The sequence below is a fragment of the Strix uralensis genome, chromosome 5, assembly GCF_047716275.1.
Source record: "Strix uralensis isolate ZFMK-TIS-50842 chromosome 5, bStrUra1, whole genome shotgun sequence".
Lineage (NCBI taxonomy): Eukaryota > Metazoa > Chordata > Aves > Strigiformes > Strigidae > Strix > Strix uralensis.
Genome location: NC_133976.1, coordinates 69427982 through 69445313, shown reverse-complemented (window position 1 = coordinate 69445313; position 17332 = coordinate 69427982). Strand labels below are relative to the sequence as shown.

General features: G+C 41.4%; 1 protein-coding gene across 2 annotated transcripts in view; it reads right to left on the bottom strand.

Moving 5' to 3' along the window:
- The window catches only part of EPS8 (EGFR pathway substrate 8, signaling adaptor), a 141182-nt gene extending 139581 nt beyond the window's left edge, over positions 1–1601 (bottom strand). Inside the window, exon 1 of one of the 2 annotated variants that reach the window (XM_074871519.1) lies at positions 831–1601. The gene's annotated coding sequence lies outside the window, so the exon portion shown is untranslated. Of the gene's footprint in view, positions 1–292; positions 589–830 lie in introns of those variants that run through there. The other variant, XM_074871520.1, reaches the window with a different exon arrangement.
- Between the last annotated feature and the right edge of the window lie 15731 nt (positions 1602–17332).

The window sequence follows — 17332 nt, the reverse complement described above, 5'->3', positions numbered from 1 at the left end:
GCCCCAGCCCCAGCCCGCGGCCGGGGAGGGCCCGCGGCGGGGCAGCACGGAGCCCCGCGGAGCCCCCCGCGGCGGCGGTGCTGCCGCCCAGCACCATGCGGGCTCGGGGCGCTGCTCGGGGTGCGGGGCCGCCGCTCCGCTCCTCCCGCTCCCTGCTGCGGGTTACAGGGCGCTCACGAAATGCAGAGGTACCGACGGAGAGCTGCTCCCCGGAGCTGGACTGACAGGCGGGAGTTGGTTAAAGTGATCGTAAGCGTTCACCAAAAGAAAAAAAGCCACACACACAACCTACCACGGCTCCAAAGCAAAATCCTTCCCCAAAGAAGTAGGTGTATGTAAACCACCTTTGGAACGAGTGGGCTGCGAGAACAAAAGTCTCCCATCCTCACTCGAAATCCCGGATGAAATCTCCCAGCTGTTTATGTTGTTTCCATCTGGCACCACATTCCTCCTGATCCTGACAACTTACACGTGGCTTTCACTCAGCACAGGGGAATAGTCCCATGCACAGATACTATTGGCATGCTTACAGGTAGCCAAAGTCCTCACACTATGCTGTTGCCACGGTAGTGATTTCTGTAATGAGCCACTTCCACTCCTAAAATCGGGCTGTTGCCTGAGAATCTGTTTTCACTGATTTCACTTTCAAATAAGTTTTTGTCTTTTGTGACTCCAGAGAAAAGCTAGAAAACATAAATCTTTCAACAGCATCGGAAAGATGAAAATAACCCCCCTTCAGGTAGTATATATAGGAGAGCTAATCTGATTTTTGAGGTTCCGTTCCTGATTTTTGATAGGATTGAATTGCCAATCCTGAAAGATTTACAAACCTGCTCAAGTATGTTCCCGAGTTTCCTTCCAGGCTTCACTGAGATTCCTCACGAAGATCAAAATCAGATCTAGACCAAACACAAAGACATTTCCAGGACTGAGCCACGGTTATCCACACATAGCAACAGGTCCTCTATGCTACAAAGTTTCTGTGATTCCAGGCCCCCTTCAAGAAACCCGAGGAGGAAAAGTATAAACTAATGAAAGAGCAGCTGCTTGCTGAAATTTCCACTCAGCTCCAAGAAATGAGACTTGGCAGGTCCTTGCTTTTCATAACACTCCGTGACTCATTTGCAGAGGCAGGTGAAGTCAGAGCCATCACTGCCAGAGTCGTGCCCCTGACAGCTTCTCCAGGAAGGACATGAATTTTCCCAAACACTTTTTAAAAATGAAGAAAGGAAGATATTGCTCAGCTACTGTTTGCAGCGGTTCGGTTGCTGAATCTTCTCAAGTGGTGCTAGTCGATCCTTGACCTGGTGTTTTCCAGCAAATCTTTCTAAGAATAAGGTCTGAGGTCTGCAAATTGGGTTATTTTTCCAGGCTCCCTGGCAGGTTCAGAGCTGAAGGCAGTGGGCAGCAGGCAGGCATGAGGCTCGCTGCCGGCTCCCAGGAACCAGACAGGAGAGAGTAACCCGACCTTGCAGATCAAGCTGGGAGAGGTGGGGCCTCACTCCACAATCCCTTAGGAGTTCACCTTAACCCTGCTTCAAAAAAAAAAAAAAAAAACAAACACCTGAGAGAAAAAGAAAAGCAGTTCAGCCAACTTCCCCTTCCTGGCTCCGAGCTGGCAAAGCCCCTTGTCACACTGCATCTTCTAATGGTTCTGTCTCTGCTACTTTTTCTGTTCCAGAGAGTCCTCCATGAAACAGGAAAGTGCAAAAAAATCTTGTGAAATAATGGGGGGGACGGGAGTGTTGAGTCCACTTTTATGTACCTAAACGAGCAAAGAAATGCGCAGATAATGTACACTTTCTTGTTAACAGGAAGTTTGTTTCCAACAAACCTTCAAACCTTAAAGAATCAGATTATGGAGAGGTCACCTAGGTCATTCATGTGAATGAACGCTTGCAGAAACACTGACATCTAAACTGACATTTCCAAACTTCGTGCCAGTCACCATACACATGCCCCCTAGGTAAATAATAACAGTAATTTATACATCAAAGTGCTTACCCCATGAGAGGTGAAAAGGAATATGATAGATGCTGTTAAAGAAAAGCTTGGGGACTGCTTCAGTCCTTGGCAGGGATAAACAGTGCCTCTATTCCCTCTTCTTTCCAGGACAGCAGCCCAAGACTACCCCCTGCTCCAATTCCCTCTAACAAAGGACAGAAGACAAATGCAGAAGACCACTACGAGCTGATATTTCTGTTTGTTTTTATTGGGGAAGAAAATATTTAAAAGGAACAAAGATGATAAAGAGGAACATGGAAAGAAAGTGGGACGTGAGGATGAGAAAAAGGAAACCAGAAGAATAAATGGGAGAGAGAAAGATTTGGGGAAGAATAAATTCTGTTTCTGTGCTTTACCAAATTTTCTTCAGGATGTGTACAGTAGGTATGGACATCTATAAAATTATTTTATATGATTACGGAGCTAATATCGCTGCAGATAGGAAACCGGAACGTTGTAACAGAGGTGATGAAGAAGACATTTCATCAATGTTTTTCTGTTTGGGGAAAAGACAAAATATGCCAAAGAATTTTCATCTGTTGTAGAATAGCCTAAATATACTTTCCGTGCTGGGAACCTGCAGAATGACTTACACACAACGAACGATTTACACATACAGCCGTCTGGCAGACCCAGCAGTCTGTTTGCTGACAGCCACCCCCTTCCTGTGTGGAAATCGGCCAAACGCCGCGCGCGGCCCCAGCCAGTTGTAATCTCCTTTGCAGGTGTACATGCGATGGAAGGCACGGTGCGGGGAGCAAACTTGCAGATTCATGGGGAGCGCCATTGTTCAGGCTGTATTTAAAATAGATGGGCAAGTGTTCAATTTGTACAGTATTGGCTGCAGCAAGCCTGGGGATTTAAGATTAACTGCTTGATACTGGAATTTCCACTCTCATTGAAAACAGACACTACCGTATCCATAGAGTTTTCAGGAGAAAAATACACAAAGCAAGCCTGATTCTCCTCTCGATTTTAAGGCACATGCAACTACAGTGAGAAACTGCAGAATTGTTCCTGATTTAGGATCATAAAAATGTGAGGTTAATCCAAAGGAATCCACAGCAAATGAGAGAAACAAAAGAGACTGGCTGTCAGTCCAGGTTCCTCCATTCTTTACACTATGAAAAAGAAAAAAGAAATCCCAAATATGGATAGTATTTATTTGCTGCTTAGGTGAAATTATAGAAAGCTTTTTGCATAAAGTCCTATCTAGAAAAGATGTAGGTCAGAGGATGTGAGGAATAAGCATAGCGATTCTTCTAGTCCCAAAGTAATTTGTAGTCTGATTGGGAGTTTCTTTGGGGTGTGACTGTTTTTAAAATATTCTACTTAAATGTGTCAATCTTCACACTATAAATATATATATTTTAGATCATTTTCGGTAAAAACTAAGTGAATGTAATTGTTCTAAACTCAGATTTATTATTTGAGTAGTAAATTGAGTACTCATTTAACCTACATGCATCTAATTAATGGAGAAAGCAACATCAACAAAAAGGGGATCTCAGATTACGAGAGAAGAAGGGGAAAAAAAAGGACATGCCCAGGAATACCAGTGCACATCAATTTCACTCACTCCCACTGAAACTAACAAGAGCTCCAGGGAGGAGAGTAACAGGATCAGTGGATTGTATATCCCACTAAATTACACATCTTTGTCTCCTTTCCCATTCAACAACATTCCCACCACGCTGTACCCCCTCTAAGATGTTTTACTATTTGAGTAGTAAATCTATGAATAACATAATGGCCTCAGAACTGGTGAGAAAGATTTGGTCTAAACATGTTGAGGACATTCTATAAAGTTCTAAATTAATTAGGAACTGAGGGTCTGCTATCCAAAAATTAGCTTTGGGCAAACCCTCTAATGTTTTTGGTTTTCTTTTTTGTTCCCCCCTCCCCAAAAATGGAACATATAAAAAAAATATTAAAAGACCTTCTCTGTCCCAATAGGCTTTGGAACATTAAGAAGTAGTTAGTCAATTCCTTTACTGAAGATCTTGTGCTTAGTTGATTAATATGAAATTACAGAAGCTACTTGGATTTTCTTTAATAACCTTTCTAGGGAAGGTTGATTCAGGCAAAGTAAAGCAGACAAGAGAGCTACCCCTGATCTAATAGTGAAAAGGAAGGAGGAACCCAGAGTGTCCGTAACACTCTTCTTGCAGAAACTGAACTCCAGCCTCACTTCTGAACCAGAGGGAAAATGTCTGGACTGCTCCTGGTTGACTCACACCCTTTATCCCAGGTATGGAGCCAAAGCAGTGCAAATAATTCCCAAAAGCCTCATTTCCACCCAAGAAGTGATTCTTCTGAAGAGCTTGAGGATACGGCAGAGAAATACATAAGGCAAGAAGGAGGTGTCTGTCAGAGTGCAGTCACGGCACTGAACTCCATTGAGACTCCAGCAACTGTGATAGATAAGATTGCTTCAAAAAGCCATTGTGAATCACTTCGCCCAAGTTATATGAGGGACCACTCTGTGTACTGTAGAAAAGCTTGGCATCTTAAAAAACAGAAAAGGCACAATCATTTGCTCATGGTCCTTGTGGTGCCTGCATCCCCAAATCAGAGAACATGGAGTTACACCTCCTGGATTTTTTGGTCTCTGTTTTGCTTAATTTGGAGCTTGCATCAGTGTAGGAGTCGACTTGTAACTCCCCAGAACAAAGACTGAGAGAAGCAGCCTGAGGGAAGCATAAACAATGGTGAGAGGTGAAACTTGGTAAAGATAAGGGATGGGGGGCTGGAGGTTCTCCAAGGCTTTCCAAGGAATGTCTCAAACACTTGCAAGTACCGTAAAACGAGACTATAGTCATGGGGTGGATAATGTGGAGTCTGGATAATGCAAGTTATGTGCTCAATGAGCTGATAAGGCTGCCTGGATAGCACAGGATGCAGGTGGAGGGGGGAGCCCTGTGAAGACAGGACTGTCTGTTCTCGTGCATCTTGTAAAGTTGCAGGGCCATCTGTCCAGTGAATGACCTTTGCTTCATTATCTGCAAAATGCATATTAAAATTGACAGTCCTGCATATGCTAATGAATATTAACAATATCGTGCTAGTTGCAACATCCCATGAAGCACCTTAGTCCTCCCCATACCTATGATACATCAATATGTGATATGTACGTCAACCTAGGGGTGGGACTCAAGGAAAGTGTGTATAATTGAGGAGGGGCAAGGATAACAGTAGTGAAGAAGACAGATGCATCCTTGAACCCTCATTAGCAGGACCAACACAGGAACCCAGACCGGTGACCACTATCCCCATTTCTAGCTCTATCCCTCTTCTCTTTTCCCCCCTTTCCTTGCTAGCATTAAGTAATGCAAGGCATATCATATCGCTTGCCATAATTAGTTACGTGCCTTGTCAGTTATTGCGTATCCAATGAATACACTGTGGGAAATTAATAAATGTTTATGTATGGACTTCGAGACTTGTCTCACCATTGTCCACTCCGTTAGGGATTTACGAATCTAAGTCACTTGTTTCCCTCTTCTGAGTGGGACGTGACAATCAGTAACTATACACCTTCCCTGTTTGTCACTTAGTCTAGCTGCCAGGGGTTATTAGATTTTTATTCCTTGTTCCTAATTATTGTTACATCCATGAGGGAGGTTGAGTGAGCTGACTAGGATAAATGAACCACCTGTTTATCCTGAGCCCAAAACTCTTCAGCCTGAAGCTGCCACCACTTACAAACTTCCCATCCAACCATTCCAGTTACTAATTCATCAATTACAAGCCATGTAAATTTATGGCTAGGATTAAAGTTGAATGCGTGATGATAAAAAGCCTTCCAGTAAGACAAGGGCTCTGTGACGTTATGAATTACCTGGCGGTTCTTTCTGCACAATCTTATGTGGATCGCAATCAACTAGTGAAGTAATAATGCAGGGGACCTTTCTCCCACTGAAGCTATAGGGAGTGTTGCCATTTATTTCGGAGGGAATAGAATCAGACCCAAATCCTTAATTTGTGTGTTAGTCAATCTCTGCACTGAGAGCTGGTTGGCCTACACTTGGATTTGGAAGTCAAGGACCCTGTCCTGAAATCTGAGGCATAAGAAAAGCTATATAGGAACCACTGACACCATGTGAGCACAGCTCAGCATGTTTGTGATTACTAGATTTTGATCTGTCCCCTCTCAAGAGCTACATTGTGTTTGATGGATGAGGCTCTAATTGAATTTAAGCAAATAAATTGCAGGTTACAAAGCAAACTCAAACGTTGCTATGCATTTTGATGCCTCCATATTCCTATCTTATGAAGACAAAAATGAAATAAGACACAGACAATCAATCTTTTTATATCTACACTCTGCTCTTTATAGGGAAGTATGACAGATGTTTTTTATTACAATTGTATGTTTATTGGGAGAGAGGTAGAGCATTAAACCTCAGATATTTCACTTTCCTTATAGCTCATATTCATGAGAAAAGAAAGAGGGCAGGCAGAAAGAAAAATATATAACTGCAAAAAAAAATTTTTCATCTGTTTTGCCAGAATTTATAGAAGTTTCTGGTTTTTCTTTTTTCTTCTAGGGTTTTGAACTATACTTCTCTGGTGGAGGAGGGGGAACAATCTTAACCATATGGCTTCTCCCAAGCCTTCAGAATTCTTGAGTCAAGCATCTAAAATCAAGACATTTCTTTAATAATCATAAAGTGTTGATAAAAAAGATGCTGACATTTTTATTTGGGTTTAGGGTCTGTAGATTTCATGTTTCCTAGCAGAAATGTCAGAGGGAGAGGCTTTTTTCTTCTAACTAATGACGGATTTGGTGCATTCAAAAGACTATAGCCAATTAAGCTTTTAAGGAATATATCAAATATCATTACCACAATACTAAAATCACTAGATTGACCAGAATTATTTTATAAACTGTATTTTTATTGTTAATTCTGATGAATTTTAATTTTAAAAATATTAGTCCCAGTTCCTGTTTTTAAGGACAGAAGGGCCCGGTTCAGCTGTCTGACCTGTTTAGAGAGTGTGTAGGTCATCTGAAATTCTGCATTTGTGTATCTGGGAAAAAATCCCCATCATTTCAGCACATACTTGCTTAGATCTGATTGCATAATTATTTCATTAGCTGAGGGAAGTAATTAATAATGCTGATGACAATTTTTGGTTACACAGATCTTGCCACAGACCTCAAGATTTTCTACCAGCATTAATGAACCTGGAGAGACAAGCTTCACTGTACAGAAGGAGCAGCCAAAGCTCAGCTGATACTGAAAGACCTCACAGTTATATCCTGAAACTTGGATAAGTTGTGTTTCTATTAAAACCTAAAATCATAGAATTTAAAAGATGGTACCATCTGACCCTGGGAGATCAGAAATGAAAATAACAATAGATGCTTATAAAATAACTATGTGTGTGTGTGTAAATATATAGTTTTAAATACATTTTACATGAATCTCATGAGTTTTGGGTGGAAGAACATGACTCACTATTTCTGCTCACACCATACTGGCAAAGCTGAAGAGGCCTAGTCACACTGGGAAGTTGAACCCAGTGCCCATGGAAGTAGGGCTACAGTAGGACCCAGGAATCCAAGTTCCCAGCGTGGTGCTCTGACCATTACAGTGCCTTGTAGAGAAATGGAACAGTATCTCTGAATTTGATTTCACAGAGAGTCATGGTGTGGTCCTGGGAGTTACGACTGAGACAGTTATGGCACGATTGAAAGCCTGTGTATACAGTCATGAACGCAGCTAAACTGAATAAGCTTTTTCTTTCCTAAGGAAGGTGCCCATGGGATAGTTTCATTTCCATTCAGTTTTCAGATAAACATGTGTAATGTCCAAGTTCATAATTGCTTAAGTCAATGACAGATGTGGCAGTTCTACAGCTGCATTACTTGAAGCTAGAGTTTTGCCTCAAGGCACTCCAAACCCTGGGGTAATATCAGCATTCGAAGCACACATCCTACCAAACCAAAGAGGACCTTCCCTGAACTTGTAACAAGTACAGTCAAGAAAGGCTAATAATAATTAAAAGGTAGACTAAATCCTACCTTTATTATGATCTTTAGTCAGCCAGTGGTGGATTTAATACTGAGGTGGTCACAACTGTTTGCTCAGATATGCTGGTGCAAGGAGAAGCCACCTACCACAGCAGACCTTATGCAGCCTTCCTGGAGTGCACAGAAATATAGTTGAGTGCCCTCTGATGAAGTCTGACACTGAGCAAGCAGTCTAACGGCTGCTGTCGGATACTGAATAAAAACCTGCCTAGAAAAAGCAATTAACCCCACAAAGCTCATCAGGTGGAGTCTAATGGCTTCTTAGCAGTTTGCTAGAGCACTACACAATAGTATAAGGCAAAGTGAGAACATAAATACAACCAAAAACCCCATGCCTTAGAAAGGCAGGGTTCAACTGCTTGGGTTGAATTTTGCCCAATCTCTATGCACACTACAGAAGTCACTGCAGAGCAATAGATGAGATATGGAGAGAACAGAATATAAATGGTGTGCCAGTCAGCACACACTTTTAAAGCAATTTTGGAACCTTTATTATTATCGACTCTTGGGATAATATTATATTTTAATTGCCTCATACATTATGTCCCACTCCTGATTTCATCACATTTGTTTAGGATCTTGCCTCAAAGACCTATGAACCTCTTGTGAGATGTTTCTTCTTCTCAGACAGCTCTAAGTAAATTGAAGGAGTTGAGGACAACGGCTCCACACTCTAACTCACCAAAATATTCCAAACACTATAGGACATATTGCATATATAACTACAAAGTGAAAAGCATCTTGTACAGTTTACAGCATATCGATGTTCTTGTGTGCCATTCTCCTTCCTCCACCATGTGAGGAGTTTTTAATTTAAAATTGATTCTTCTAAATACTATTTTGCATCACTAGCTTATTAAAATCTCTTAGGGTTACTCACCTTGGAAGTTCACTGCAGATGTATGTATTCAGAAACAAATATTTTCCCCTCTTACTAAATAAATAAGCAAAGCTTTAGTGTGTGGTTTTCAGACAGTACTGATGGATGTCCTTCCAGAGGTCTGAAAGAGCTTTTGTACTCCAAAATAATCCTGTCTGGTAAAGAGGGAATGAGAGATTTTAGAGGACATCCACCATATGCATATTATTCCAGGGAGAAACAGTTCAAAGATGTGTTTTTTAACCCAAGGACTTATGAAAGTTCACAGTGTTTGGCACTGTCTCTCTCACCGATGCAGCAATTAGGAGATTGCCTGCTCAGCTGTGTGACACACATCTTGGGAAGATATTGGAACAGAAATGGCAGGGGCATGGAAAAGGTACTCAGGAAAACTCCTGGCTGGAGGTCACTGCCTCTCCCGTGACTTGGATGGTGGAGGGGTCTTTAAGAGCACCACCCTGTAACAGCCATCCTACCATCAGCTTGTTCATTTTTTTTCAACTGTAACTGAAGAAGCGACACCGGGACAGAGAAGATCCCACAGCACGCTCCACCCCTGTGTCTCTTGGGCATCAGGTTGCCTTCAGGCAAGTGATGTTTTGCTTTCACTGGGTGGCTGTTTTCCAAACCTCCCTTCTCCCTCCACTCCCCCAGAGGTGTCCCTCCCTCCTCCCCAGCCCTGTGCACCCAACTGTAGCCTCCTAGCCTGGGAAGCATGGTGCTGCCATGGCTGTGGACAGTCCACAGGATTTGTACTAACCTGGCAACACCCCAGGACATGTCAGGCTTTGTCTGGACTTGTTTTGGCCCTCCTGGAGCGGTGTTTTATCTTGCTTAGCTGTACTACCAATTTTCTAATGTCCAGGTGGCTATTGCCTAATTTACTTAACTTTTGATTAGCTCTAGGGCTGAGCAAAATCATATGGCAGAATCATATGGTATAACCATATGGCATATTAATTTTTATACAGATAATAGTAACGAGCTATTAGTCTGTGTATTATGACATATTTATAACCCTAGTATAATGATGTAGGAGGACAGCAGAAGCCTCCAAAGTGGGGACACAGGATGCAGCCCAGAGAAGTACAGGCACAGGATGATACTGGAGACTTCAGGGTGATAAACCATTCACCCATGGTGAACAAACTGGGGTCAGACACAGCCCCAGGATAGCCAGGCAGGGCCATGGGGGTGAGGATGCATCAGGTTTTAGGCCTGTGTGTGGGCCTGGCTCTGGGGACCCATGGCTGGGCAGGGCAAGGCTGTGGGGAGCTGGAGACCAGCCCTGCTCTTCCAGACCTTCCTCTGGAACAGGGACCCTGAGGAGGCTGAAATGGGGTCCCGGGCTGTAGGCTGGGCAGGGGCAGCAAGGGCTGGTGGTGCTCCCAGGGGCATGACAATGGGACACTGATGCCTTCTTGCAAATCCACCACTTGCTTTGTTTGTCAGGAAGACTTGTGCCATTGCCCCCGGAACACAGAGAGGCAGTGGAAAGAAGAGTAACACCAAAGAATGAGGAGTAGATTTATGAGGCTGGTTTCCTTGTATAGCAATTTTTAACCATTTCATTAATAGGATTTATTTTATATTAATTAGATCATTTGGACTGTGAATATTTGTGTATTGTAACTGTACTACTACTAGTTAACTGTGTGTTTTATATTAGGTAGCATGCTAGGATTATAAACAGACAAAAGTTTCTTGGCTTCTGTCTTCCCACTTTGCCAATAGCAAGATTTTGCACATAAAACCTTCTCCATCAGTCCTCCCCTTCTTCCCTGTTCTTCCTTTCATTTTTATGGTGATGCTCCAACACCCATCAACTCATCAACACCCACTGACACAGTGATGGGCCAAAAGCATTTTTGTCCTTTCTAGTGGCAGTAAGATGCTAGGCATTTGACCCCTCTGGTGCCAGACATCCAAAAACCAGAGGTGTGTTCTTCAAGACTGACAGACCCTGACCTCGATATGCCCATCACTGGCATGCCATGATCGTGAGAGTTGCAGAGCTGACTCCCCCACATCTCACTATGAAGCCAGGCAGCACCGGGGCCTCTCCCTCCCTCCATGACCCTATGCAAGAGACACAGGGGGGTGATGAGGGGAAGGGGCACAGAGTGAGGAAAAGCCATCATGCCAGGCACATCAGCAGAAAGGCTCCCATGCAGCAGCTTAGTATCATGGTCCATCCCCACCTCCACACCCAGCCACCAAGGAAAGCGGGAGAAACCTGAGCTGCCTTCCCTCCTGACCCTTCACAGGGGTGCTTTTCAATGAGCTGAAGGAAGAAATTGAGCTTACACACAATGATAATCACCCTGTTTGTTTACAGAAACATTTTCCCCACATCTTTTGTGGTTTCAGTTTTTAAGAGGGTAAGATTTTCAAGGCTGGGACTTGTCCTCATATATATGTGTATACAGTGCCTAGCACAGCCAGGGGTCTGTGCTGAGAAAAGTCTTTGTATCCTACCAAAACAGGCAAAATAGTAACAAAAATAATGTCAGTCCTTCCTCTTTACACAAGCCTATGTTAAAAGAATGAGCAAGTACTTGGCCAAGAGAAGAATTTCTTCTTCCTCTGGAGTGGTGTCAGCCAGCAGAATTCACCACTCCAAAGGGCAGAGACACCCGGACTACTGTTGAATATAAAAAAGGGGGGTTGAATGGTCTCGATCAGGCGATGCTTGTGGCTGGTGCAGCTGTATGGAGACAAAAGGAAAAGCTGAGAGGGATTGAAACTCTTATAATGTGACACGGATGACTGAACCCCTAGAATGAACAAAGGATTGGGAACACACTCGTGATACAGATATTTCTGGACTATAAGAAAAAGAGGAAGAGAAGGAATTGAGTTAATCCCAAAGTAAAATAAACAAACAAACAGTTACTGGAAATAACTGAACAGATAATCTGCAAAACTCCCTGGGGGGACTGTAAGAGCTTTCAGATTCACAACCATAAGACAGCAGTGCATGCCAGAAAAGTACACAGCAAGGCATTGCTAACCTACCTGGTCTAACAGAAACCTACTTTAAGGATTTGTAACCCACAAAGTATTTGTGGATTTGTGGGATCTGAAAAAAATATTGCAGGTTTACAACTGTTTTTTCCTTACGTTTAAAACTTGTGGGGTGTATATTTTTTTGATGGAGGTAAGGAAAGTGAACCCTGGATGTCTGGAACATCCCTCCTTCTCAGGCTGAGAACAAAAGCAAAACCAACACAAATGAGATGGTCAATGGGATTTCCACCCTAAAACCCCAAATCTCTTTTGAAAATACAAATGTTTAAAACATTAAAAATGCTTTAAACTTCGGGTCCTTTTCTCTTTGTCTTTATTGCAAAGTTAAGCATTCCTAATTTGTTTTGATAACAGTTGTACAAATTATTTTGCTCCCTTCTTTTTAAGCATTGTACAAGCTGCAGGAAATGGCAATAATTTTGTTGGAACACTGCTCCTACTGTTCCTTCAAAATAGAGGCTCCATGACACTTTAAAATCATGCTGTATCTACATTAAAAAATAAGCTCTCTTTCTAAGGTGTATTATATGCATGCCATAGCCAAATGGAATAAGGCTAAGAATAAGCATGTCTCAGATTTCTTTTTGTTTTAAATCAACACAGACTTTTACAGTCTTAAAAGAAAGTGCAGGTCCGTCACAAGGGAGGGTGAGTAGGCAGGCTCTGGTTTTGTACATGTACCAGCGGGAGAGGCTGCCCTCCCCTAGCAAGGCACTGTGGCCAGCTTTGCATTTCTCTCTTGTTCTCTGCCTCCAAATTCTACCCTGCCCTCTGGAGAAAGTGAATTGCGATATGGAGGAGAGTGAGACACAGTGAAGATTTATTCAGGTGTAATTACAAAACACTCTGAGATCCCGAGATGAGAATTGTGATAAAACTGAATCCAAAGTCCACTGAACCCAAAAGGATTTTTTCAATTTATGGGACATTGCAGCAGGCCCATACATACTGCAGAATTACTACTGAACTTTATAGAGTAAATGACTGTTGCAACAGATAAATCAGGATGCACCTAGTACTATGAAACTAGAATTAATTTTCCTTTCATGTGACTTTGCTCTGTATTATTCCAAAGAGATATTCTTGTTATCCTCATCTAAGTTATAGGCTGTTAAATTTTCAGCACAGAGACTGCAACAAATGAAAACAAATCAGGAACAATGGCTTGAGCTTCCCTGTCTGTAAGAACAGGGCAAATAGCAAAGACTGCTTTTCAGTGCTGAGTTGAACATAACATATATAACATATGACAGCAGCCCCAATCAAATCACTATAGCACAGAGAGACAATACTCCCCCAGTGTCAAGCTCTGTGTGCTGAGAGCAATTTTCAATTAACTTTCCTCATTTAAAGGTAGATGCTAGAGCAGTTTTGAAGAAATCCAAAAGCTTAGTGGTAAATGAAAAATTCTCTTGTGCATTTTTCCCAGGAAGAGCAGGGAGAGACAGTCTGATAGCTTATTTCTTTAGTGGAGAGACAAACAGACATGTTATGTTGCCCAGTCTTGTCAGCACTCTCCATTCACTCGCAATCGAACACAAACAACCAATTAGGTTGTCCTAACAGGGACACGGGGGTTTTCATGCAACTTCCCCTGCAGTTCCCTTGAGGAGCTACTGGTCAAGAAAGTGGAAGGTTTTAAAGAAAAGTTAGTGTTTATGGGTGAATATTCTCAATATGGGGTTAACTCCTGTTGGACACTGACATGACCAGCACTGGCCTATACTCCAGCATGTGGGCTGAGTGAATTTTCCCATTTCAAGCAGATATGAACTTCTCCAGTCAAGGCTGTGGGCTGTTTTCTCCGAACAGCAATTTGTCCAGCTCAGTGACTCTAGCTAATGGCCACTCATGGCCGAATCTAAGATTTCATGGGCCTGATTCTTGTTTGCTTTACTACAGCAGTGTAGTTTAACCATTTCATTTACTTACATGCATTATTTATTTATTTATTTATTTACACTTGAAACCCCTGTAGAACTGCAAGAATGTAAAAGAGGCTTTAATATAAATGAGAACCAGAAAATTACAGGTTCAGATAATAATTCAGTTTGGAAGGGACCTCTAAAAGTCACCTAGTACAACCTACTGCTCAAAGCAAGGCTAACTTCTAAGTTAGCTCAGGTTGCTCAGGGACTCATACAGTTGAGTTTTGAGTATCTCCAATAAATGAAAATTCCACAACCTATCTGTGTCTATGTCCCAACTTCATGGTGACTTTTTTTCCTTTCATCCATTGGGAATTTCCCATGTTCCAACCTTTGCCCATCACTTCTCATCTTTCCCTTGTGCACATCTGAGCCATGTCTGACCCTGTCTTCTCCACACACTTTTGTTAGGTAGTTACAGACAGCAATAAGATCTCCCCTAAACTTTCTTTTCTTAAGGCGGAAGAAACCCAGCTTTCTCAGACTCTCTTTGTACATCATATAAACCCAAATAAACCATCTAAATGACCTTCCACTAGATTCACTTCTGTTTGTCCATATTGCTCTTGTATTCAGGGGCCCAAAACCAGACACACTGCTCTAGACATGGCTTCACAAGTACTACTGGAGAAGCAGAATCACTTCTTGTGATCTGCAGCTACCTTCTTATTGTTACTGCCTAGTATGTGCTCAGCCTCCATTTCCCTGAGGCACATTGCTGATACATGCTCAAACCTGGCTGTCTACCAGGACCCCCAAAACCTTTATGGCAAAGCTGCTCTCTGGCCCAGTCAGTCCCCAGCTTTGTCCCCTGTTCTATAGCCCTATTTCATGTTTGGTCATATTTTTCAAGCATTTGTACGTTAAATTCAGCTTGTACTGAATGTACATTTGTACATTAAATTCAGCTGTTGTTTTACATTTTGCATTTGATTTTTAGCATCCTGGAGTGGGGTCGACATGTGTCCATTGCTTCAGTCTAGCTGCTGCGTAACCCTGGTTTGAATGCTTTTAAGCACTTCTGTTCTACAAAATAATAACAGTAATGTCTGCAAGATCTGGGAGTGAGTAAAAGAAAAATTAAAAAAAAGACAATACATGATATACTGTTGTTAATAATACATTATGATTATTTCTTATATGGGCTATTATTATTATAGTAACCCTATAATCCTAATAAAGAACCCAACAGTGTAACAAACCAGTTCATAAAAATCTTCAGGACCTAAAAGGATTCATATCAATGTAAGCTGTTTTGGACTTGGGTTTCACAGACTATTGCATCCATTTAACTGTAACCCTTCCAGCTCTTCTATCTTCTTTACTTAAAATACACATCCAAGACGTAGTTAACATATTGATGTAAAATGCAGATATGGTGAATTCACTTCCATGTCCAACCTTTCTCTCCCTCATCTGTAAGCTCCTTTTTAAGACCACCATACTGATTTGAGGGGCCTTCTTCCTGAACATTCCCACCAGACTTCTCTCTCTTCAGATGCCAATAGCTTTATGACCCAAACTTTCTTTTGCAGTTCAAAAATAAATCCCAAAGCTTGAAATCTCTTTTCTTTTTCAAATCACCAGATTTCTGAACTCTGATGGCTATGAAATCTGGCTTACTATACATCCCTGTTCAACACAAAAGTTTATGTTGACAAGTTAGGGTATGTTGCTGGACTGCATAATTGTAATGTAGGACTTCTGTGCAGAGGCATGGTAGTGTTACTGTCTTTTTATGGAATATGAAGGAATTAAATGCATAGTTTAGAATGAGCTTGATTCTTTGGGTATGAATAAAATTCTTTTGCTGTCTGACATAGGAACAGAGTATTGTTCAAAGCATGTTTATCCTAGCTAAAATATATTCATTTTTCTGAGTAACAGCTATAACAGAATGAAGGTCTCCTTAGTAATAGGTATGTTTTTCAACAGGAAGGCTTTTCTTTTACCAACATCTTTTCATGAAGTTTTATTTTCATTTTAGGAAGATTTCATTGCTGCTATTAAGACTTTATGGGCTAAGGTTGGAGTAAAGTGAGAGAATTCAGTTAATTAATGGCAAGATTGAAGTTTTTGGCTGTGGATGTCACAATACATTGGAAATAAAGCTCACGGTCCCCCATCATCATTTGTCAGCAAGTGATTTGTTACATTTTTTATCTTCATTGATATATTTAATTGAGTTTACAATGTTATATTGACCTTATCCTTGTTCTAGTCATCAATTTCTATCCTTAAGATATTAAGGATATTAAATCCTTAGAGTTATTGCAGTAGACCTTTCTCTTCAGTGGATTTATTATTTTATACTAGAAGAATGTGATTTGTAATGACCTGCATTTTAAATTATTTCTCTCTTGTAGGCAGTTTTGACCATATAGTAATACAAATGAGGTACAGGTCTTCTTCTGGGTCCCAGGAGGAGAGCAATAAACTTTAACAGGTAACTACTTATAGGATTACTGTTTACATTAACTTAAATTGTGGGAATATGCCAGAGAAATTGCACTTGATTTCTCATTAAGTTGCCTAAATTTTAGTATGCTTTATTTCACCTTGTTGGGGCTCATTCTTGGGTTTGGGTTTGTTTTGTTTTGTTTGGAGCCCTGTATTGATATTTGGAAACAGAAAAAGTTGGCTGTTGGGTATGTTTTTATATGTCATGACGGGGTAATTTAGAATTGCCTTTTCTACCACTGAGTCATCTTTTAGACTTATATGAAGATCCGCAGATACCTTCTTCTTTCTACCAACAGCCAACACTTCATTTGCCCAAGGGTTGTTTTAGCATCCTGTGGATTCCAGGCCTGTGTTGTCACAGCTGCACTTATTACAACAGGAAGTTTGTCATAAAGTTAGAGATATAAAACAGAAAAGAATTTATTCAGCTTACAAAGTTATAAAGCCAGAAAGTATTGAGCTTCTAAACTGAAATATCATCTGTACTTCTAGGGCATTAAAAGCACACAGCAGTGCAGTGTCGAGGAATTTGGACATTGAGCAGTCCAGAAGATGCTCTCATATACAGAAGCTTAGCTGTTTTTCATTTGTCAAAGCCACGTTCTTCCCTTCCAATATTATATAGATACTGTATATTTGCTCGTATGGCCACTATACTGAGGCTTGTGTGGTTGCCTGTCATATCTATCTATGTTAGCATTACAGCTCCTGGACAGGGAGATTTCTCTTCCAGTCTCTTTAAGTGCTTTTTGGGCATCTTTAAACAAGTGGATCAGAGTGAGAGCAGTACCTCCGCAGCAGAGTCCTTTCAGCATCAGAAAGTTTTCCTGACTGCTTACACACTACCCTGTGCAGCAGGGAGCCCTGATAATATGATACAGAGGCAAGAAACACAGACATTAATATTATGCACTCACAAATCAAGATTTACTTTTCCATTTTAGAAATGATGGGCATATTTCAGTGATAGTGCTCTTTCCAGTTGGT